The sequence below is a fragment of the Strix uralensis genome, chromosome 1 (assembly GCF_047716275.1).
Source record: "Strix uralensis isolate ZFMK-TIS-50842 chromosome 1, bStrUra1, whole genome shotgun sequence".
Taxonomy (NCBI): domain Eukaryota; kingdom Metazoa; phylum Chordata; class Aves; order Strigiformes; family Strigidae; genus Strix; species Strix uralensis.
This window is the reverse complement of record NC_133972.1, coordinates 29,216,551-29,242,073: the sequence shown is the minus strand read 5'-3', so window position 1 is coordinate 29,242,073 and position 25,523 is coordinate 29,216,551. Positions and strand designations below refer to the sequence as shown.

General features: G+C 40.1%; 1 protein-coding gene across 8 annotated transcripts in view; it reads right to left on the bottom strand.

The window, feature by feature from the left end:
- The window catches only part of THRB (thyroid hormone receptor beta), a 175,326-nt gene that overhangs the window by 55,757 nt on the left and 94,046 nt on the right, over nt 1–25,523 (bottom strand). Inside the window, exon 2 of one of the 8 annotated variants that reach the window (XM_074861091.1) lies at nt 20,625–20,772. The exons of 6 other annotated variants lie outside the window; for them this stretch is intronic. The gene's annotated coding sequence lies outside the window, so the exon portion shown is untranslated. Of the gene's footprint in view, nt 1–20,624; nt 20,773–25,063; nt 25,194–25,523 lie in introns of those variants that run through there. One more of the 8 variants, XM_074861101.1, reaches the window with a different exon arrangement.

Sequence of the window (25,523 nt, the reverse complement as noted above, 5' to 3'; positions counted from 1 at the left end):
TGCTACTGATGTCTTGTGGAACTTCAAAATCCTTCACAGTCAATGAAAAAATTAAAGAGGATACAAATTTAGAGCAGGCCTCCAATTAAAATCAGACTCTGACCATCCCACCACGTCATGGGACCCCAAGAACCTCAACAATAAGCTATTTCCCAGAATTTAATTGTGGTTTGGTGACTCAGTGACATACAAGTGCTCTTGAAGTAAACAATTGAGTGTTTTAAATACAAATTCTGCCTCTCCTGTAAATAATTAGCTACTAATCCTAAAATTATTGTTTTTGCGCCAATCTATTAAGAAGAAGGGAAAAAAAAAGGAGAAATAATAAAGTTCTTCAATGAATTATGTATAAAGAGAAAAATTCAAGATATCCTGGGAGCTTTGCCATTTTCCCCGATGAGACCAGGACTTGGCATGAAGGCAGCTGTCACTTGTGTAAAAAAAATAATTATGAAATGACTGTAGGAAAAGATAAGTCTTTTGTTTAAAGCATTATACAAATGTATTTGGCTTTGGCACAGTCCTTCTGTGTCCCACAGTTTAAAGTGGAGAATGTGCATCCTCTTTTTCTCCTCCTATCTGTCCAGAAAATAAGTTTATCAGAGCACGCCTTGGTGTTGCTGTGTGAGTGTACAGCATCTCGCCCATCTAGCATCTCCACTAGGTTGATTTAGCAACTGCCAAAAGATACATAGTAATTGAGCCTGTTTGTACATACCTGCTTTGTACCTGATGGTTATTTTAATAATCTTTCCAAATGTATTGGAAATGTTTTCAAAAGGATGCTTTTATCCTGCACTTTATATGCCAGAGGTAATTTCCTATTTTTCCTTCTAAGGAATGTGGCACATGGACGGAAACGTTGTGAAAGTACAGGACCATTTATCCATCCTGGCACTCAAACCCCTAACTTCTACAGGCTCAGCATGGTTGCTACTTTATGTGAGCAAGAAGGGTAAGTGGTGTCTACATTAATTATAGCAAGTTCCTTTTGAAGGCATACATGTGGAAGATGTTGGAGGAAATAAGGCTCTTTTTCAGAGTCTAGAACTAAAAAGTACATGAATGGGCACAAATGGGAAGGATGTGCATGAGTCACAGGCAAGGGTCCACTACATCAGGCCAATAATGTCTGGGAGTCTTCACGGACATTGCAGAGTAAGTTTCTTTCTTGCCAAAAGTGACACAATTTTTATGGTTAGGCTTTGCTAACATCACAGGGAGCAGGCTTCATTACATTATCTTTTGTGTGTCAAGTGCTCATTTGCCCACAAAGAACTACCCAAGGTCTCATGGCTCTGAGTCACAAGCTCTGAGCATGCAGCACTAACTTCAGAGGTTGCTTATCTCACATCCTCCATGATCTCCCCGCCAGAAAGCCGAGGCGGTGCTCCTTCTCCATCACTGGAGTTCAACTCTACTTTTTCTTTTTTTTTTTTTTTTTTTTTAACACGGTTGTCCTCACATTCATATTGGATACCTCAAATAGAAGTAGCAAAAAGCTCATTCCATTCTGATACTGAGTTGTGTTTCAGATCTACAGCCCTGCACCAGGAAAACAATATTCCTATTTTGCCTCAAATAAAAAAAGGCATCTTGGGGATCTTCATCTCCTCTGGCCTGAAAAGGAGGTATTTGGAATTAATTCTCAGGCTTTGGCCTCCAATCTAGAAACACTGTCAAGCCATTTTGTCAATTACTGCACTTACTTTCTTTTCCCATAATGAAAGGCAATTAAACAACTAACATTAATCAATGTGGTTAAGCATTCTCCCACTAGTCACCAAGTGCCTCCTCCTTCATACAAATGCATTGGATTAACCAATGGCTATATAAAAGGGTTCCACTGCTCAGGGAATGAGGGTGTTTTTAACTTTACTCTATTGCTTCAGGTTTAGATGGTGGCTGCCAGTCTCCCCTAGGCCAGGGGCCAGTGATTTTGTGGTTTGAACCCTATTCCTTGTCTGTATCATGAACTGCACAGTTCCCGGCGAGCCTCAGGCTTCCCTTTCCACTTGGCCAGCGACGGCCCCAGGCAGCACAGAGGGACCAGCACTGCTGCCTCCTTTCTCTTCCTAAGGCAGGAACAGGTGGGAAAAGGGATTTTGCACCTTTCAGAAGCACTGACAAGCCACCCAGCTCCTTGTCCTTCACCAGACTGTCCCTTGACATCCCCTTTTAAAAGCCAGAGGGAGGGCCACAGGGCGACCTGGCTCATCTGCACAAGTCCCTCCTGTAACCCGACCTGCAACACCCGATGTCTCTGGCTCATCCCCAGCACCCTTATACAACACTCTTACACAACGCTCGCCGTTTCTGGCTTGCCGGGAGCTGGGCTGCCTCCAAGGAGAGGATCCTCGCTCTGAGAAGAGAGGAGGGCTGCTGGCAGACCTGGGGATGGGTGGGATCCTGCCCAGGTCCTGGGATGCAGCTGGGAGCAGGCGAGGGTGCAGAGCAGGATAGCAGAGCACACAGGTTTTGTAACAGGGCGCAGGGGAAAGCTCCAGCACAGTCAGATCGAGTGCCCCAGGATGCCAGCCCCTCACGCTCTGCCCTGGCACAAGTTACGGCACTTTTTTTCTTAGGGGCTATCTTGGCTCAGGGATGATGAATTACGGGCTATATCAGCTACACATTTTGTTCTGCAAACTCCCTCCATGAAAGCTGCTCTCACCTTTAACTTCACCTGTAGTGAAAAATTCGAAGTAGCGACTCCACATCAGGAAAAATTCAGAGGTAGCTTACAGGCTGTATTGAGGCCTAAATGAACTTTTAAATTTGTTTCAGTATTTAACATTTCAGTATTTAACAGCAAAGCAAAATTAGTATTTTAGAGCAGAGTTATACAGAGGATTTTGTACTAATACATATTCAGTGAAAAATGTACCACGCTATGGCTTATGGTGCATGATACCTATATAATGAGCAAGCAGTATTCTTTCCCTTATAAAACATACTGAACAACTGTGCATTGTACAAGAAATAAAAATCTATCTAGTTTTCCAGATATGTTTAATGAAAAGCCCCCATCAGAACTGGCTCGTAGGCACAAGCTCAGAAGGGAACTTTGACTCATGCTTTTTATTGCTAGTCTAGTTCAACTCATGAGGACACAAAAACATGCAATAAAGCATAAAATCAAAACCACAGCACACTATCTGTATAAACATTTGCAGTCTATCCTGAAACACTCGATCAAAAAGGCAAGGAGCTACTCAGCTTTCTAATATGAACGTCCAGTAGTTCTGTATAATCTTACTCTTTCTTCCTCACACATACATAATGTGCTCTTTAGAACAGGATACTGATTTTACTTTTTAGGCTTAGAATTCCCTATTTTAACTTGCTTCTTAAATGCTCTAAAAATTGCTGAGCACTAACAAGTCAAGATTATGTATCCTCTGCATCAGTCAGGATCAGACCATAATATGATATGTGCTCAGCTCTGGGCAGGCATCAGCAGCTTTTTTACAGCATGAAAGCCAGAAAATTATTATATGCAGACAATGAGTCTGATAGATTATAACTGTAACCTCTCTGCTTTACAGGTTTGGAAAGCACTTGTGTTTCAACAAGCAGAACTGCAGGGTGAACAATGTTAACTTAGATGGACAAAGCCATTCCTCCTATAGTCCCACACTGGTGAGACTTCGGTTCTGGCATATGGTTTGCAAGGACGGCCTGAATGATAAAGCTGTTGTTTCAAATGCATCCACAAAAAGTAGACACAGCACCACAAAATGAAGTAATGCAAGATAAAAACAAGATAAAAGTTGGTTTTATGATTTCATCAGAACTTAATGTCTTATTGTACTGGGGTAAATATCTTTTTATAAGCTAATGGAAAATATAATAATTGATTTCATCATAGCCAAAAAGCAAAGAGTTTTGGTATTTCTGTTTCCCAGTAGCCTGAACATGCTAGAAAGGCAGTCTCATAGGCATCATTGAAAGTACGCAGGGAAAACTGTAACATTACCTTTAAACCTGGGCATCAAGTCGAAAGCTAAGTATGTAACGCTTCTCTCGCCTTGTACTTACAGAAATGAGTAACATTATCTCACTTACAGAGTATCTCAAATCACTTCTTATCACGTCGTAGAGCTGTTGACTGACCCTAAGATGTAAAGGCTCTAAGAAATCTGCTTATGTTTGGCTTAAAACTCTGTCAGCATAGCGGGCTGTACCCTCCTCTTTGCTCGGCTTCATCCCCTTGCAGAAATGTCAGCTCCCTAGCGCTTTGCTTTGGCCTACTACATGTGTACACAGGAGGGCATGAGAGGAGCACAGAACTGGAAGCAGCCCTGTTTAGCCACTATTTTGATAACCAGTGTTTTATTCCCTGTGGGGGACTTTCTTAACATGAAGCATTACAGTGCAAGCTAGCCAGATTTGCCAAAGAGCAGCTGATCTGTAACTGTGCATTAGGTAATGTTTGTATCGTTAGAGATTTAGGCCTTAATTCAGAAAGACCTCTACCTACTTGCATAAATATCCAGTTGAGCAAGGATCCTGGAGGGCCAAGGATGACAGAAAAGCAAAAGCGATAATATAAAAGACCTCATATTTAAGTCATTATTCCTGTGTTTTTTGAAGAGCCTTTGAGACACTTCATAGCTTACATGTTTTTCTCTAGCCTATGGGAGTTTCATTCAGACAACAGCTTTGACGTAAAACTTTTCTTGTTTGTCTGTTTTGTTCTGTGAACGCAGGAAACATTAGCTCTCCCTGAAATTTCAACAAGGAACAGTTTATCTTCAATGCTAATTTCTCTTATTACTCACTGCGAAGTGTGTATTAGACAAAGGCTGTCTTGAATTACCCAGTAAATCTCTACAACTGACTAACATCAGATAAGCCCAAAGATAATAAATTTCAAAGACTTTTATTGAAACTGGTGATTTTCTACCCTTATGATGAAATGGATTAAGAAAAATGTTTTCTAAATGTCAGGAAGGGAGGTACCTGGATGAATCTTGTTAACAAGAATGCATTTTGTCAATGCATCTTATATATGCTGTGCCTAAAAAAATCAGTGAAGCAGAAATTAGTATGTTCTAAACTACAAATGTCACTCTGAATAGGGATAATATTACCCTAAAGATTGGTACTGGCATTTGTTTGAGCTATTTTCAGGGGTTCAGATATGAACAGGCAGAATTAATGCAGCTTTAGGCTTTCTGCTTTTCTTAACCAGAACTTCAGAAAGTCACCACTTAGTTTAAAAAATAAATTCTAAATACTGAAGAATCATTGTATACATTGCAGGACTTGAGTTACAGTGTGCAGAAGTATAGAACTTTGCAGAAACCCTTGTAAAAAAAACCCCAGAGACGCTGTTACAGCTATGGATTTAGCTTCATGGGTTTTGCTTATTGTGTGACTTGAGATTCCAAACCTGAATCTATTTGCCCTAAAAACTGATAGCTGAATTGCAAAACCACTGAATTCTGAAATGTTCGACACAGATTCCAGATCTGAAATGTATGGCTTAAATTCAATTGTAATTGGGGGAAAACTTTGAAGAAACTTATTTTCAACAAAATTAATGGTAATGGACCAGAACAAGAAGTTCATTGTTTTCTGAAATCTGTATCCCTCGCCAGAAAAACCTTCGGTAGAGGGATAAAGACTAGCTAAAAATCTGGACAGATCCTTTCTACAAGTTGAACTGGTGGTCCTGGAGCCTTCGTCTGCCACTGCAGAAGCAGCTCAAGGGAAACGGACATCAGACAGACACTGACAGTGTGACATGCTCCAAAAGAGGACAGTGAAATTCTGGATGTGTAGGTTCAGGCCTTATGTCAAGCAGTAAGGCAGATAATATACCTGGAGGCATGATGAAGGTGTACCAGACACAAAAAAGTATCAATAATAGAAAAGGAGGGACAGACAAGTAAAGTTAAATGATTAAGGGGCTGGACTGACATATATCAGTCAAGACTTACCTACAGCTTGGTGAAGTGACAGGAGAGTGAGCACACAATAACCATGCTCAAAAAAGAGCAAGGGATGATGGAAGAATGGGACTGTTATGTGAAATTTGGTTAAATTATGCTAATGGTTACTGGTGGACATGTAATTAGGTTAGAGGGCAGCTATATTTAAAAAGGAAAATTCCTGCCTGGTTTTAATTGATATTTTGAAATGGAGAAGCCCATATTGCTATTCCTGAGGTTTACCCAAAAGCTTATTTTTCAAAAGAAAAAATCCAATGACTTCACTAACAATTAGGCTCAAGTTGGAGAAAGCTTTCTGCAAACATCCCCTCTGAAATTTCAAAATACAAAACACATGTTTTATACATACACAAATATATTTATAATTATTATAAATAAATAAAGAGTTTCAAGTTACCTGGTAATAAACTGGTGGCCATAAAATATGACTGTATAAAAACTATCTAAACACCCATTTGCTTATGGTTTTGGGCAGACAGGAGTCATGGAGAGAAGGAATAATACCTATGAAAATTAAGTAGAAGCTCTTATTTTAACAGAAAATTGTTTGCACCCTCTGTAATGGCTCTCTCTATATGACCAGCACTGCATGAAGTTAACTGGATTTCATCTGAGGATTTTCACAGCTCAGAAGTTACCCTGTTCAAAGTCCTACCCCCCCCCCCTTTTTTTTTTTTTTTTTTGAGAACAAACGCATTATGGCATATTCCCAACTAAGTAATTCACTGATTTACTCTTTAAGGCAGGCAGAGTTTCTTAAAAGGTGTGTTCTAACCTCTATCACACTTTATACCCTTTTTCCTGACCTCACTGGGGCCCCAGTGCAGAGAGTGGAGAGGATGATTACTTCTCAGAAGAGGCATATATCCTAATATTACGTACAAGCATTATAGATGCAAACTTACTTTTGGGTGCAGACTGGAAACAAATCACATAGCCTCAGTGTTAACAATGGCCTTTCAGTATGTCCAATAAAGCAGTAATTTCTTTTATTTCTTTTCTAAACCACTCTTCTTGTTTGCTGCCTCATTTACAGCTAACAACAATAGAATCAGGCTCAGAAATTAAAAGAAAAAGTTTAATCGCTGAAGATTTTGCTATCTCTCCCAAGCAAACAACAAAAGTCCATAACCTTTTAACCTTTTTCATCCTATTTGCTAATTACTTATTTTGTAATTAACCCATTATGCATCTGTCATTGTGTTTTAAATTAAATCACTTTAATTGCTACTAAGTAGGGTTTATTTAGTTTCTGGTATGGTTGTACAGGGTCATGAGTGGGGAGCTGCTGAACCACTCTGAGTTACATGTGACTCTCTGCAACACTGCTGAAGTTGCTGAAGATAAGGAAGAGTCAAGCTGCCTTCCTTAGGTGATTTGATTTTAATGTCTAATGGAATATTTCTAATGGACAAAAGTTTACTGCAAATATAGGAGGGCATTTTTTATTTCTTGTATATAGATCACATTGGGCATTATTTTGTTTCTTGAAATAATTTTTAATGAAGGAATAATTATGCTAATAGTTCTAGAAAATGCCTATCGCCACAATGCTTACTCAGCTGTATAGTAAAACTCTCTGAAATGCAACATAACTTTATTTAACAACTGAACTTCAAATAAAGAGAAGATCTAACACGTGGGACTCAGGGAATTTTAAGTATGGGGCTAACCATCAAAAAAGATTTTGTTTTCTGCAGTACAGCCCCTTTCTTCCACTTACGTGGCCTGACTTGCTTCACTGACCCTGCAGAAAATAACCACTTTTTTGCTGGGTTAGGTTTTGCACTGCGTTAGTGAGTTGAATCAGCCCTGCGAGGTGGCTGGGGAGTACAGCAGCTGGCACAAAGCAAGTGGCAGGAGCCCACAGCTGCAGGGAGGGAGGGGGAGGGAGATGAGGTTCACCCTGTCTCATAAAATGGTACTCTGGAGGAACATAGGACAGGTTTGCACCTTTTATAATAAACAAGAGTATTTATGACTCCATGCATTGAAATTACTTTTTAATTGCTAAAATAATTTCCAAAGGTTTTTGAAACACCTTTGAAGATTATAAGTCTTGCACTAGGGGAAAAAAACCGCAACACAATTCATTATAACTTTTTTTTGTATTTAGATTCTCATACATTGAAGAAAGGCACTAAAAAGTGCTTGCTGTATGTTCTAGAGAATGGGAATATGAATTGCTAAGGTCAGGCTTCTCTTTAGTACTAAGCAAACTCAAGAATCTAGTACTGATGCGACATGAGAATAAATTTCCAGCAAGAACTCAAGTCCACACCTTTGCTCAGTTACCTAAACAAAACTATGGGTCAAATAAACAATTAATAGAAGTCCACACATACGAAAACTGACAGATTTAGGAAGCTGAAGTCCCACATAGACTTTGTTCTCAGAATTCATTAATAATACTGAAATCCAAGATTAGCCTAGATGTTAAATATTTTCTTCACTGCTCCTACCAGGAAAAGAGTAAGTGGATGAAAATATAGGGGGTTACAGAGCACATCCTAATAAGCCTTTCCAAAAGACAGTCTCTGTGTCCAGTGAGGAATCTGTAATTAACCTCTGAAGCTTTCTATGTCATCTACGCATTTTTACCTCCAGTTATGGGCTACCAAGACACGGCACATGGCTGGAAGATTCTAGTGCAGCATTTTCTTGCTGCCAGATTTCTACCGCTGCCTTCATCCTGACACCTCCCTCACCAATCTGAGTAACTCCACACCTCCACGGGCAGCGTGCCGGTGGAGCTCACCTTGCCAACCCCCATCTTCGCTCCATACCTCAGCAGAGTACCCCATCTCTGCATTCACTTTGCTAGCACTTCCACTGTGAGACAAGGCTTACAGGTGCAGAGGAAGAAGATGAGGGACTGGAGAACAATGCAAAGGAGAATGGGAGACACAGTAGTGACTTCTAAATTTTTAACAAGGAGCCTTTGGATGGCCTTCAGGGACAGCATGGCCTGTAACAAGCCATCAAAAGCTCAATAAATAGGTAATTGTTGTAAAATCTGTTGTATAGAGAGGAAGGATGCAATCAGAAAGCTTATGTTTGCTCTGAAAAGGGGAATAGGAGCAAAGATACACCAATGGAACTGAATTAAGACTCAGAAAGATATTCCTAACATCTGTATTCTGAATGCGCTTTAATATTATATGACCCGTATGTGACTTGAGGTGATGAGGCTCTGAGCAGGTGTTTGAGAAGCTTAGAATGACAGAGAAAACCAAACCACTGGAAGAAGCAGACAGCTTTGAGGGTGAGCTGCGCATAGGTGCGCAGAGACAGGTCCACACTGGAGATAACACACAAGCAGCCCAAGCCTCCCTGAGGATGGCAGGGAAAGAATGAGCAGGGAAAATTCAACTTGTAAAGCCCTGCTCTGCACCGCCTGCTTCGCCTGAGGGGTGCGAGTTGGACATCTGCAGCTCTTTGGCTTTCCCTGGTTTGCCAGTTGTTGGTTTGGTACCCTTCAGATCTTTCCAGGTTCACCATTGCCTCCATTCAACCCCTAAGAGAGGTAGAGTATTTGGGACTTAAGGTAAGTATTTATCAAAGCAGTGACATGAGGGGTCCTGAGAGGGCAGAGGGAGGTCAGTGTGAAAGCAGCATCCTCCCAGTATCCTAAGCAAAACCCTGGTATGAGCAGACACACTTTCTCCAGAGTGCACCAAAAATTACATGGGGGAATCTTATCCACCCCCTTTATTAAGTTCATTAAACTCTCAACACTATACTGCTTGGTGATGGCTATGTGATCGAGGTAACACCAGGGTATCAATCTGAGTTTCTTTGCTCTCCTGAGCTGGTGGGATGGACCAGGCTTTTCTCTTAGAATGTAATTTTCTCCTCTCTCCCTTCTTCTTCTTTCCAATTTGCCAATTTTCCAATTAATCTCTCTTTCTATTCTAGTTTCTAATTTTGTTTGTGTGAATGTGTAACAGGAAAACTGGATGCTGCATTTCATTCCCGATGATATCAGATCTGGGGGCTCTCCTATCAAACACCAAAGCCACGGCTCTAATGACTCAATCCTTGTCTAGTGCTCCTCTCTGTGTCTGTTATTTGAAGAACAGATTCTTGAGGAACATAGCTGCCAGGAGGGGCAATCACCATTCAAACTAAACTGTTCTAAAACACACAGCACAGATGACTTAGCAGGAAGATACTAAATCTGACCTGGTATGGAGCCCCAGGGGCAAGACAGTGATAAAATGGGGTGTGGTCCCAGTGGTGCAAGCATATTGGACAGATTCAAAGAATTGGAGAGTCTTCTGTTCTAAAGCTCCATGTAAATGCACTGCTCTAGTAAGGCATGGAAGACATAAACGTGACGATTATCCAAGTCAAGTTACCAGATGAGTTCTCTCTGTTTATCTCAGGAAAAATTGCCCTGAAAATGCAGACAATAAAGAAACCAAAGAAAGCCAAGAGAGAAGCCACAAGCAAAATGACTACTGAACACAAGACAAGATGGAAATTGCTACTTGTTCAGTGGATTTCATTCCTCCATTTCACGTCATCTCTATTTAAGTAATATGCAGTTTGATTTTAGTCAGACACGGAGAGACGGTTTTTATGCCACTTGCATCAATCAGGGGAAGCAGAATGGGATGTCATCTCTGCATTGCTGATACTGAGGCTTCCCATGATTTATTTCAGCAGCATCACATGGATATTGAAAAGGACAGTGGAAATACACGATCTTACAAGTGATATTCCACATACTTCCCACCAGGCTTATTTGGAAACATGCTAAAAAAGCATCAGAGACATTCTTTTCCTGTTGCTTTCCATAGTGTCTTCAGCAGTAAAAAGTGTCAAAAGCAACACACCAATCTAAATTAAGGATGTAGGCATCTTCCCATCCTATGATGGGAAGGAGCTAATCTATCAGAGCAATTTTAGAATTAATAAATTTCGTAAGTATTAATATATGGATCTAATCTACATTCAGTGTTATCCAAATTACCTTGTGCTGAAAGAAGAGGTTCTGTATAAGGAAGAGAAACAAATGAAGCTCACAGAAAAATAATTAAAGCTAGGAGTTGCAATAAGAATTGAAGTCAGCACTGCCTCATGTTCTGTGTTGAAAATTTATTCTTACTGTAACCCAGCTTCCTCATCCATAAGGTGGAGATGGTAATACTCACTTCAGTTCCAACAGTATGCCAGTAAGATCTACAGATAAGCCATCAGAATTGCTATTATTAATATTATATATGCTTGGCATGCGTTTTTACTTCAAAACAGTTTAATAGATTGCATTTCTGGTCTCGGATCACTTTTTTAGACTTCAGAAAAGTTATTCTCAATTTATTTACTAAATTTGGGCATATTCTTTGTCATTGACTTCAATTCTATTTTACAGCTTATTAGTTTTATGGGATTTTGTTCTCTGTATGATGTGGGAACACAGTAGCACAATGATTCAACAAACACCAGTTTTACCGACCAGCCAGATTTAACAGGCTATTTCTTGTTGTATCCTATAAACACAGTGAGCAGCCAATCTGATATTTAATGATGCAAACCATAAGCAGAGGTAGTGTTTTGTGCCAAGATACAATATGTGGAGATTGCAAAAGCTCATACTGAAATTTCTGTGGAAAAAATAATACAGGACGGAGGTTTCTGAGTTGTTCTTTTCTGTGAATCAAGCCCAAGTATCTTTACTATGAAAAGCAGATAGATCTATTAGAAAAACCCTGAAGATACTGACAGAATGAGAGAACATCTCATATTGTCCATGGAAGGTATTTGTAACCAACTGTGCTTTTTATGGGAAAAGTTTATCAGAACAGGATTCCCAGATTTATTTTCATCTTCTGCCATCCACTAAGAGACTTTGGTCTGAATGATAAAGCAGTTTGCTTATAAGGGAAGCACAAAATGTACTAGCTTCTAAAGAGGGCTTATTTTTTTAGTATCTGTGAAGTTGTTGAAGAATCTTACATAAGAAGTTATTTATAATGACTTAAAATTAGAATTTTCTTTGAGGTATCCTTACCAAATTACAGAAAAAAAGATTTGTGAAACAGGATGAGGTAGGTTTTAAAACCAGCTGCTTGTTTTTAAAAAACCATCTTTGTAGATCTGTCAAAAGTGAGACTGATATGCTACTAGGATTTTCTGAACAGGCACAAAAACTACAGCTTTATAGTTCAGGGTACAGTGGACTATAAAGTGCTGTCCTTGCTCACATACAGACAATAAAATGAAACAGAAAAAAAGTCTTAAAAATTGAGAATGAAAAAGCAGAGTTGCCAGTAATGACCTGACTCTCAGTTCCTGAGTGCTTGAAGTTGATGGTACTGGACCATTGGAAATGCTTTAGTAACACAGACATCTCTTCTCTCCTGAACAAACTGACATCACTACAATCCATCAATTTGCTGGAATTCACAACCACACTGGGCTTTATTTCTGAGCTATTGTGGTCAACAGCCATAGCCAAAATATGTGTTTCTCTTCCAGTTCTCTTTTTTTTAAAATCATATATCCTTTTACTACATTTTACATGTATTTCTTAATTTTGGTTTTATTCATCCTTACTTTTTTTTTTTTTTTTTTGGTAGAGCAATGGGCTACAATTCATGAAAATCCTGCGCAGCTGTAGAATAAATATTCTGTTTGATCTTCCAGGACAGATTTAAGATGTCATTGTCAGCTTTAGGATATCTGTCTGTATTAGTCATCCTGCCAGCATTAAGATAGTAAGAGAAAAGATAAGGGTCTGCTTGAAGGCTCACTGAAGCAGAGGGAGTCTTTCTACTGATGTCAGCTATTTCATACCATGTTCCTCTAGCACGTATTAGGACACAAAGAAGAGCTTCTCATGCCAAATTCTGTACTTAGTTTTTCATGTGCGCTCATTTTTATTGAGCAGGCTCAATAAAGTCTACTGGGACCATCATTCCTGCAACCTTTATACAACTTTTACCTTACTTTATGCTGTCTGTCTGGGCGAGGGGCCAGGCCTTCATATTTTACAAAAGAAAGCCTTTTCCTCTGCCCGTTTGAGTTTATTCCTCCTTCACTTCACCCTCTTACTTACCGTACTTCCTTCACCAGGTTCAAAGAAGTCGATCCTTTGTTGGACATCTACCCTTTGGAAGCAATAACACTGGCAATGAGATGGCTTTTTCAGAATTGGGCCCAAAATATTTGCCCATGGGAACACATCATTTAGGGATGTTACTTTTAGGGACAAAAGGGTCTGCCTGCTGAGAGCACCGAAGCCCAGCTCCCCTTTGACATCTTGCCAAATTGGCTGGTGCCTGCCATTTTCATGTGAGTCACCACCCTTGGCTGCAGGTCACGCGGCTGCTGGCAATGCTCTGGCCGCAGCTCTCCTGCTCCCATGGCAGTGCCCGAGGTCTGCTTTCTTTCCAACACTGAAAACTTCCTGTAGGATCTGAGATGTCAGTCCCAACCCACCTGTGGGGTCTGGGTGGGAATCCCTGCCCTTGGGGAAGACGCCAGGTGGGCAGACTGATGCTGCCAACACTGCTAACAAAAGCAATGGATAGCTGGATTTCACCGATGGGTGAACGGGAGCTTGTCAAGAAATGGCCGAGTGTCACAGATGAGGAAAGGGGTGGGCATAAGACCTGCTGGGGAGCCCAACCATGCAGGGCCAGCAGCACCTATTGTGTCACCTAAGGCCAGGATTACCTGGGCAATGGTGGCTGAAAAACCAAGTTGGGATGGTTGTGAAAAAATGGGATCGAGGAGGGGAAAAGCAATTAAGGGTGGGTTGTTTATTTAGGAGAAGACTGGAGTGGAGAAAAAAGGTACAAGGGCAGCAACAAGGAGTGTCAAAAAATGGCAAAAGGTGTAACAGCAGATGCAAATAATGTTAACCAGGGCTGCTTGGGGGTATCTATCAGGTGGCCATGCCCCTGACCACTGCAGCCTGTTGGCCTAAACCAGAAAAACCAATCAAGCCTGTCATTCTGAGCACACCATGAGTGCCGACCTGCTGGCACAGTCAGGAAGACTGGGTGGGATGGGTGCAGGGGAAAATCCGAGAAGGGTGGATGGAGCGTCCGGTGTTGCTGTGGTGGTGCCTGTGCCAGGCCTGACAGCATCAGCCTCTTCCTGACCTCCTCCTCCTCCTGTGCACACCAGCAGAAGGAAACCCTCTCCTGCCAACACAGCGTCATCTCCTCAAAATTGCTTCAGCTAAACCAATAGAGGCAGTGGCACTTTTTCACTGGCATAGTTTCATATGTATTAGGGGCTTTGCCAGGATAATTTCACTGGCTAGGAAGGGATGATTATTTTTATATGCCTCTACACAACATATGTATGCTGGCAAAATCATGTGAAGTCACTTCACTGCTTGCCTAGTCCCAAAGAAGGAGTTAACACCTTCCAATTCAGTGAGTGGCAGAGCGGGTAATGAAAGTGCATTGCCTATATTTCTTCACAAAAAACCTACATGAAACTATTGCATTCTTACATTGAAAGCATTATTTTTGCAACAATAGGGACTAGGTGAGAACAGAAGTCTCCTCCTTTCAAATTGTTTTTTCCACTGGCACTTTTCTAAAATAACCCTTAGATCTTTCTTCAGTTAGTTTCACACAGACAGTTTTCCTTGTAAGTATTAATGTCTTTAGATACTGCACAAATTATCCTTAAAAAGGGTACATAGCCTATTATCCTCACAGACATATGAATCCAAACACCCCCGCTCAGAGTGTGTGGACTACTGATGCTGATGGGTGAAGTAGCTAAGGCTTAGTTTTCCAGCAGACAGATGTGCTGCCTTCAGGGGCCAACTACACTTCTGAATTTAGCTTCAAACACGAAGTGAGATAGCAGAGAGGAAAAAGAATTCATCTACAAGAGTCAATATCCTCAAAAATAAAAGGGGAGTCCTACAACTCTCAACTGGAGATAGACAAAAAGAAGAAAAAGTGGCTTGTTCATTAAGGAGAAGACTTAATAAAATCCAGACACCACCTTGCAGAAAGAAATCTGACTGGCTCCACACCAAGACATCTACAGTAGATATAAACCCATAAACTTCACTAAATATATTGCCTCTTACTCATTACAAGGTTTTTTAATGAAAACCTGTTCCATTTTCTCAGAGGCAGCGACTGAATCTCCACTGAACAGCACCTCCTGCTTTCATAGCACATTTACAACTGAGCAAAGCACTGTTCAATGCTACAAATGCAAACAGTTGCACAAAGCTGCCTGGAGAACCTGGAGGCACTGGAGAATCCAGGCACCCCTAGGAAGAATCTGGGATGTTAGCCGTTGCCAGCATTCTTCTTATTTGTTTTAGCAGCCCACTAGAATATTTAACAGTACCATACATTCTTTTCTAATGCTCTCTCATGAAGAGGGGTATTTTATACATAGTGCATTTTTTAATAGGAGCAGGATATTAAGCTGCTAAAGAAAAAGCTCTGTTTGTTGGGATTTGTGCATCACTGAAATAGCCAATAGTTTGGAAGTAGATCAGCCCACATGCAGTGTCAAAAATCACATTTACAAGCTAAATAACATAAAATAACTTATATGCTTTTCTTGTTGTTACTGCACTGTGGGGAAAACTGACATGCAGGTAAAACAATTTTTGGGTTTTATTATAAAATACTGAATTCCCAACAGATTTTAAAATAATGAAATGAGATGGAAAGAACTTGCACTGATTAAATTTTTAAAAAATCAAGATGAATATATAGGCAAATGCCTTTCTGTAATTCTCAGGCAGCGGTAATCACAGTTCTCCAGGTTTCTGATCTAAAACTCAGATTTTATTTGGGGCCCAGATATAACATTTGGTGGCTGTACACAAGAATGATCACGAGTGAAGCTCCTCTTTACAATGGTCGTCAGTTCCCTCTTTCAGATAGGTTGGATAAAGATGAGATTCCCAACTGAAATAATTTGACTTTGCAAAGGAAAAAAAACCAACAAGCAGTCTGATCCTGAATCATAGCCTGATCCTGTTCCCATTTAACTCAAGAGAACTTCTACCCACTGCTTATATTCTTCCACAGAAAAGCAGAGATAGCTCAAGGCAGCAGGCAAGGTAGGCAGCAGCCTAGAGCAGAAAGCTGCCTACACCACCCAGGAGAAGATGGAGCGCAGTGCTCATTTGCAATTCCACAGCCCTCACTAGTACACCGTCTCACAACTCAAATGCACTGATTGAGACCAAGGGCTTCAGCTGAAATTTCACCAGGCTATGAGTACACATCATTTATAAGTCTCAGCTGCTCTGGAACTGGATAGCTGATTTCTGAAATATTCTTCCGTCTTACAAAATCTGTATTACCATGCAATTCACCTCCTGAAGAAATTTACATTTTTATGTATTCACCAAATAAACCCTCACTTGATGCTGGGGAATATTTTTTTCTCAGTATTCTTTCATAGCTGATGGATATTTTGTTCTGTTTTGTTCTGGTTTTTAAAGCCATGTAAAACAACTGCAGGCTGATTTCAGTTCCACACTGCACAGATTTCTCCCAGAAGAGACTGACATTTTTCTTTCTGTGGTCTCAGGGAATATTTAAATATTTTATAATAAAAAGAAGAACAGCTTCAGCAGGGATACTGAGAGACCCCCACCGTGGCCAATGCTACCTACCTAGCAAGGAGACGCAGAGTCGAAGATCAAATCAGAGAAGATGAGAGACGGGAATAGGAAAGCCTCAGTGCTGCAAAACCCATCTGTTGTGCATAGGGCATTTCCTTCTGCTTTCGGGAGACAGGGACAGATCTGACTTGCCTGGCTCCAGAAGTGTGCACTGTCAGCCCAAATTCACTAGCTTAGGGGTGGGACTTAGCTTCCACTCCTCTCCAAGGCATCTCTCACTATGGGCAGCTGGAGTGGGTTCATGTATAAGCGCCATAAGGAACCCCGAGAACTAAGCCTGAAATAACCTTCAGATGCTGAGAAATAGGTGTCACAAAGCAAAAGCTTCATGCATTTACCTACAAAGGACTCCTGCACTGCGCTGAGTGTTTTGATCTCCAAATAAAGTCACTGGTCCCTCCAGTGTGCAGGTGCTCAGCTCCTTGAAGGAACATAGGATAAAGCCCATATTCAGTTTGTTAGTCTTCTTTCATCCCCCCTTCATATAGACTCCTAATGTTTCATCCTTCTGGTCTTCCTTAAGAGTCAGGAAATATAAAGAAATCAGTGGGTGTTTTTAAACACTTTAGTTGCCAAAGTATGACTTGAATGGTTATAATATGTGATTCAACTCAAGTGAGTCTCTCCGTGTCCTCACCATTTCAAGATTACCCGAAAGATTACACTTAGAGCTGTTTGTATCACCAAATCAGAAACTTCAAATGAAAATCTGGTATTTGCAAATTCTTAGTCAGAAACCATAGCAAGTGTCATTAGCTTTCCAAACAATAGCATGTAGAAAACGATTTCACCAACAAGGAGGAACACTTAGCAGGAATCCATTGATCAGAAGGCATTGGAATTACTATTATTTAATTTAGGGGTTTTATGTGATAATAGTTTTTTGTTAAAGAACAAGGGGGGCTGTTAAAGAGGTCACAAGAGTACTGCCAGGGACTTTAGCTAAGAAAAAATATCCTTGGATGTTGCTAAGAGAACTTGGAACATTTCTGGAGGGGAGGATATTCTGATCTGTCTTCCCACACGGGAATTTTCACCTGAAGGAAGGTCAATAGCAGATGCCCCCTTTAGGGCTTCACTCTTAGCAATGGTCAGTCCACAACCATTTGCATGAATCCTGATTTGCAAACATAAACCTGAAGTTTTTGCATATTTCTGTAGCTGGTTGCAAAGGATTTTCATTTCAGTATAATGCCACATTACTTAGTATGTGCTAACGCTCTCACTCCTTCTCTGTATTGCTATTACAAGTCAGTCTGCTGGTAAGGAAATCTGGGTTCGTTAATCTTGCCAATACTCTGCACTGTGTCATGCGCTGCTCATTAGGAACCACAGGCAACCAGACTGTCTCAGCTGATCAGTTATAAAAGTCACAGGAGCCTTTCCCATCTCGCTGGTAATAAAGACATGAAGTCTGCCACTATCACAATTCTCTTCAGAACAATAAAAGCAGCAAGTGCTAATTAAATAAGGTGCCACGGTAGGCTGTACAGCAAATAGCATTCAGAACGAACGCTGGAGTGTGAAGGACGGAAAGCTTGCTTCCTCTTTCCAAGAAACATAGCAGAAAGTTAAACACCGAATAACCTCTCTGAAATAGTACAATCTGCATGTATTTTCCCAATTTGTGCATAGCAATGAAACATCCTCAAGCCTTGAGTTAAGAACTTAATTGCAGCTTTCCATGGGCTTTTAGCATTTTGACAAGTCTGAAGTTCATTCTTTCAACGCAGGCATCAGCTCCAGTCCAGCAGTGGATTTACTTTCTCTGTCCATATGGACACACTAGCAGGGTGGGTACTGCTGTAACTCATGAGCAAGATTTGCAGTAAGTGCAGGGTGAAGTACGGAAGGACAGAAAAGGTTTCATCTTACAGAGTTTTGTATGAACTCTGGTATACTAGACGTTACCTATCAGGACTATTATAGCACGTCTTGCATGAGCCAAAGCGAGCACCTCACCATGTGGGACTAAGGGAGATTTGCTACTATGTCTCTTGTAAAGCCAGGCCTATTTATGCTAGCTTCAAACGCCACACCTACCCTAAGCAACCGCTTCTATTGCTCATCTACTCCTTTAATTAGAGCCTTTTTCCCAGTACAGAGTTCTCTTACTGTATATTCAACTCCTAGTGTCCTGCTATATCCACAAGCAATGCTGGCTTTCCCTTTTCTTCGCAGCTAACTGTTTTGCATTTCATGAGAACCATTATCATGGTCTTCCCAATCATCTTTTTGCAAAACCAAGCATCTACGCTTCGCTAAACCCTTACATCAAACTCAAGCCTCCTAAGACTTTGATATTTCTTGTTACTCTCATCTAGACTCTCTCCTGTTGCTCATTATCTCTCCTACAATACAAAACCCACCTGGAACCTCAGCAGGACAACGTAGTTACGTACATATTTTTCAGTCATTACTTAGGGCAATCCATACATTAACTATTCCAGGTTGTTTCCTCTGCAGTAAATCTGCTTTCAGTTTAAATTAAACTATGTAGAGATCACATCGGAAGAGGAATAGAAGTGTCCAGTTATGCAGCTCACCTGGAGTAGCTACTCCGTCTCTAGTTTTTAGCTGACATTTTTCCAAATTAATGTTGTCAGTATGTGCACACACACAAATGTATGCATTCCCCCATTTCAGACCTGATGTCTGGATCTATCCTTCACAAGATGATTAAACTTTCAACAGTTCTGCACTTTAGTGACAGCTACCAAAGACAGAAGGAAAATGTCAGTCAGCATTTCTGAAAATAAGAGTTAGCTTTGTGAGACCATCTTTTTCAGCTATCTGGGAGCTATCTAGATTTATTTTTATTATTGTAATGAACATTTTTATTATTGTAATGCATTAGATGTCATTATTGTTCACCTAAGAATATATTTAAATGAAGTCTTAAATGTTATTTTACGGGATTAATCAACACCAATTTTCGTTCACAGTGCAGAAAAGGTCAGTATGCAAATTTAATATGCTAAAAATGGATCTGCTCTGAGTAATGCCCAATCAAGTTAATGAAACTACATCCTGAAGACAAAGTTTAGCTTTTTGTTTTACCTCTGATATTTTGAAAGTGTTCTACAGACTAACGCGTGATTCAAAATGTCAGGGAGAAAAATGAGAAATTAAGTAATGCAGAAATAACATTTTCTTTCATTATGCACACTCTATTTATACAGTGGCAATCTCTGCATTACTTTTTCCATGAAAAAAACGCACTGATTATCAATCAAAGTTTATTCTGCTTTTCTTCAACGTCAATCTTTTTCTATTTAAATTGGAGTATATATGTAAATTGTAAAATTACTTATTACTTCTATATATATATTAAATGAACATTAGAACAACATTAGCATAACCTATCTTTTTTGTATCAGGGAAGCAGTAATAATCTTTTAAACTATTTCAAAGCAACTACATAATTCTGAAGAACAGTCTGGTCAGTATGATCTTGAGCCTTTTGTAGGTGACAAAGAATTTTGTGATTTTTTTTTGTTAGAAATTGGGAACTTGTAACATCATATAAAACCATAAGCAAAATGATCCAAAGACCAATGACTTAATGAACGCAAGATCAGAATATGTTTCTTCTATTAAATATCTGAAACCTTCAGATGGATGGGGATGGAAAAGTGGAAATCATTAAGTGTGGTATGCATACTGCACTTAATGTGCAAGTTTGTAACTAAGAGAACAACTGAAATACACATAAAATATGTAATAGTTATTGTACCTGCAAAGTACCTATGGCAAACTGTTTAATTTTACATATTTATGGACATGATGCTGGTGCTTAATACCTACAGGAACAAGTTTTGCTGGGTAAAATTGCTCAGCAATAAACAGAGAATTTGATAGGTATAACAGTTGTATGCACATACATCTGAATCCACCCATTAAAAAAGTCCTCTGAGACTAACACATCCTGGAATAAAACATAATGGAAGACAGGCACGCTACATAACTTTCCCCAGCTGAACCATCCTTATTTATTAACGAGGGCTTCTGTTCAGCATAAAGCTACTCACATTTGTCATTCTTCCCAGCATGAGATTTCATACAGATTGGGCTTGTTTTATTTTTCAGATACGCTCTTCATATTTTTTCTTTAATTACCAGTAAGATTAACTGCTAGATCCTTCCATCAAAGTGTTACCGTATTGAGAGGCATGAATACTGGAAAAATAGAAAGGAATAAAATTCAGAGTCTATCTTCATTTGTTCTTCAGTATTACAGGGGTTCTAGATGATGTCAGAAAAAGATGCATCTAAGGATGGAAAATACTGTGGTGTTGTATGTGCTCTAAAACTACAGACATGAAATTCTCACAGGTCAAAACAAAGATCACATCACTTGGATGCAGTCCTGTGTAGATTGAAACATGAAGAATATGGCATTTTTCTCTGTCCCCTTCCTAAAAATTCCAAATGTTTGTTTTTGACATCTGATGGGCATTCAGCTGTTATCTTCATGAAAGCATCTATTAAAACTAGCACTTTCTTCCTATGTGGTTGCAAGTCCACTCTGCAATTCTTTTCCTTCAACAAATATTATTTACTGTCACTGAATTTCTTCTGCCATCTTATTCCACAGTCACACTCAGTACTGTCAGATCCTTCTACAACTCTTTTCAGTTGACTCTAGCACTGTCAGCAAGCTTTATTACTTCAATATTAACCCCCTTTTCCATATGTTGAACCACCCAGGCACTTGGACTGATGCCTACGGGACTCCATTGGTGACTTCCCTTCATTGTAAAACCTCGACCATTCACTCCCTGTTGCTTCCTAACTTTTAACCTGATATTAATTCCATGAATTCCATGAATGAAGAGTCTCCCTTTCATCGCACGGCAGCTTTAATTCTTTATAAGCCTTCAGGAAAGAACCCTGTTGAAAACTTTCAGAAATCCAAGTAGTTTATAACTGGATCACATTATTTCTCCAAATCATTGCCTCCCTTGGAGAACCAGGCAGGAGTTATGAATTTTGACCTCTCCCTGTTAAGCCATGCTGTTTAGCTTGCATGATGAACAACACAATCCTAAATTATAACTGACTCCCTTTTCCCATTCATTCTACGCTGCAGCGCTAAACTCTAGCTGTGGTGTGATAGCACTCATCATCCTGATCAGCTCTTTACACACATGTGACAGAGTCTGGCTGTCAGCAAATGAAGCTATGCATTATGGAAAAAATTTTTTTTACAAGATCATTATTTCCCGTATCAGTTTTTTCTTTCCTTCCTTCTCCAATGCAATAAAAATGAATGGAGGCGTGGGAGAGAGGAGAAAGCTCTCAAAATGGAGAAGGTAACTTTTTAGAATTCATTGCAAAGGAAACCAACAAACCTAATACCAATGGAGTAGCGCAAATTGAGGGCTTCCAAGCTCAGAGGTGACTTCAAAACTTCAGGGGACAGAGGAGAAGGACATTTCTAATGCAATTCCCTAAGGTTTATTTAAATAAGGTTTACTGGAGTGGCCAATCCACTCCACCATCGCCCTCCCTCCCTCTGCCCCGTACCTTTTGCCTGTCAGATGGCTTTCACCCAGCCCAACAGGGACACCAAAGTCTGAAAATCCTGCAGGTTCTGGCAAGCGCCATGGCAAGATGAGAGCTGGATGTGGGGGAAGAGAAGCTGGTGGTGCCTCCCTCGAGTGGGAAGCCAGGAGGAGTGGAGCACCCATTGCCGCAGCCAGGCACCCAGAGGAGGAGGACACCATGGCAGCACCCCTGGGGTCATCCTCAATGCAGCTAGGAGGGAATGGGGTGTAGTGCACTGTTTAGGGTTTTTTTGCATAGTTTCTCCCCACATCTGACAAAAATCCTTCCTGCTGCTGACATATTTGTTGCTGGTGTCTTGTTAGTCAAAGTTTCAAGAAAACCCAGTTTGGGGAACAGGGTTCATGCACCCCCTGGACCTGCAGCCTCTCAGAGAAGCTGAAATATAGGTGCAGCTGGGAACTCTGGGCTGTCCAGGCACAGCCGAGGGGTGCAGGGCCACCAGCTCCTGACAGTCAGGGGGCATGTCCCACCCACTGGCTTAGGCAACACCAGGCACCTCACTATGGAGTAGTCTGTCAGGAATGAAAACAGGGTCATCAGGAAACTGTCCCCTGGGTCTAGCACAGGCTTACCTAACCCAATAGGTTTTGAATTGAACTTTTCATTCAGAAAATTGTAGCTTTCCGTTTAAAATTTCATCCTGACATTCCATTAACAAAGCTCCAATGTATTTTACTTCATGCTCTCGCATAGCAATAAAGCAGTTTTGTCACAGTATACCTGACACCGGAGCGGTAGGTATAGGCTGATGATTTAATATTCCGCTTTTACTGTCATGGCTAAAGAATTTTGGCTGGCTGGTAAAGCGGATAGCAGACAAAGGCCCAAGTACAGTTATTCACACCCTGTTTTATGGTTTGGTTTTTCTCATGTTATGACATGAGATGCAAGAAACACAGCACAAAGGGTTCTATCTGCTAGAACAGAGAAATGCAGGATTCCTAACACAGGAAAAAAATCCATTGTGATATTCCCGTATTACAGTACTTATCTTTTGAGACACTTATAACTATTGGAATATATTCATAGATACATATATATGGACACAGAAAAAAACAGAAAAATCTTATGTCTTATTCTAGATAACACTTGCAACATACTAAAAATAGTTCGCTTGTATCATACTATATGCAACTAGGATGTCCTTTTAAAAATCCATTGTTACAGATTCATGTTCATCCAAATAAATTATAAAGAAATCAGCTACTGCTTATTGGAAGGGGTATTTTTTCCTGGCTTTATAATTTAAAAAAATAATTCTTATGGATCAATCCTGGCAAAAATACTTGAAAGCAGGAATATAAGAGTCACAGCCACCTTTCCTAAAGATGTTTTCCAAGCAAAATCCAGGTTCCAGTTCCCTGGATTCTAATGCTGGCAGCCAGTTACTTTTCTGGTAACAGTCTGAACAAGATCCCAAATCTGAAAAAATAACAACCTCTAAGAATATTCAGGTCTAGAAATGCATATTCCACTAGAACTTTAACCTTCTTCAATTGTATATACATTTTTCAAGAAAGTGAAGGCAAGGTCTGAGCAAATCAAAGTGCAAAATTGGAAGCAGGGGGGAGGAAAAAGCTTCCACAAATTAAACTACTACACACTGCAGAATTTTGCATAGACCCACAAATAGGTAGGTTAGAAAACAAAAACACATGAAAGAGTTGAAAAGTGAAACAATGTAGGTTTTAAGAGCCAAGATTAATCATCTCTCTTTCCTTTGAAAAAGAGCATTCCAAAAAAGCATCACCAAAATGCAAGTAAGACACCACAATAAAAAGATGCATCATGTACCAACAAATAGTCAGTGTTTGAAGAGACATCACAAAAACTGCATCACAGCCTTGAAATAGATATTTAATCCCACAGACAATCCTTAGTTTAACTGGGTACAAATAAAAGTGGTTTAGATGTCACTTTATGTTCAGCTCACAAAAACAGGCATTTGACTTTTTTTTTTCTGCTGTTAACAAATCCGGAAGAAATAGAGTTTTTGCTCTTTTTGTACATCAATGCATATCTTTGCTACGTTAACCTGAAAGAATTTGTCATCCTGTATGTTTGTGCTGCACACATAAGTATCAGAGACAAATATCATAGATAAAAATGAACCTGTTTTAGAAACAGACTTTCTGCAATCACAAGCAGAGAGTTAACTTTTTACTTTCCAAATCACAAAATATTAAATACTGAAACATTCTTTGAAATGTTAACGTTTGATTTTTTAAATAGCATCCTCAGAGACTTCACAACTCTCACCTAATTTGAGGGTAGTAGTTTACAGAAACTTTTATTGCTGCACTGGACATAGTACTTTTTATGTGTGGTTTTGTTATGCCAGAATTGCCTAAGTATATATGAATAAGTTTGGGGGGTGGGTTGTTGTGTTTTTTTGGGTTTTGTTTTTGTTTTTGTTTTTTTAAAGAATGCATATACATTTAAATGAATGCTTTTGCTTTCTGCTTTGGTTTTCAATGAGCAGCATTTCTGATCATGCAGCGTCTCGCTATTGTTCCTGTCCATACCCACCACATCTGCTCCACAGAACTTTCCAAATTTATTTATTTTTCCTGTAAATCACGTTGTATTTGTATGCAAACCTTACTCAGAACTGAAAAGAATTTAATGAAATGTCCCTGACAGCCCATCACAGAGCCCTGCTCCGTGTGTGAGAAGGTGGCAGTGATCTGACCCTGGCTGGGCTCCGCGTTTGCCTCTCCCTGCCTTGTTCTGGCAGAGGAAAGCCCACCAGAAAACTGCTGGCTTCTCTTTTCCAAAAAGAGCTCTAAATGCCACATCTTGAAAAGCATGAAGAGGAAACATACATTTAGAAACTGTTCCACTGGCTGCAGCAGAGCCTGCAAAGCAGCAACGGAGAAAAAGAAAAGAGAGGACTCACCAAGATACATCCTGACGTAGGGAGAACAGTTTGGGTAGCAACCCTCAACAGTCTGGAAGTTAATACTCTGCTTCTCTCCTCTTTTCCTTTCTCAGTTCCCCCCACTCCTAATTTCCCCATTTAAGGGAGAAAATAACAAGGCAGAAGACGCCAAGAGACTTTCATGACATAAACAATAAGGCCTTCCTGTGCCAACATTTCCTTTAAAAACACTTGCCAATAAAGCTCCTGGAGGCCAGCAAGAGAAAGAAATGCCGAAACAGCCGTGACATGAACTTGGCATATTTTCTGACTCACTCACTTCCCTTGAGACAATCCCTCCAAGAGAATGCTGAAGGATAATGGGAAAAGAAAATTTCTTCCAGTGAGAAGGACTTCAGCTGCCCGTGCTATACAAGAAAACTGCCAATTAACTTTATTTCTGTTTACCTACAGCCTCGCTCACGCAGCCACCTCCGCT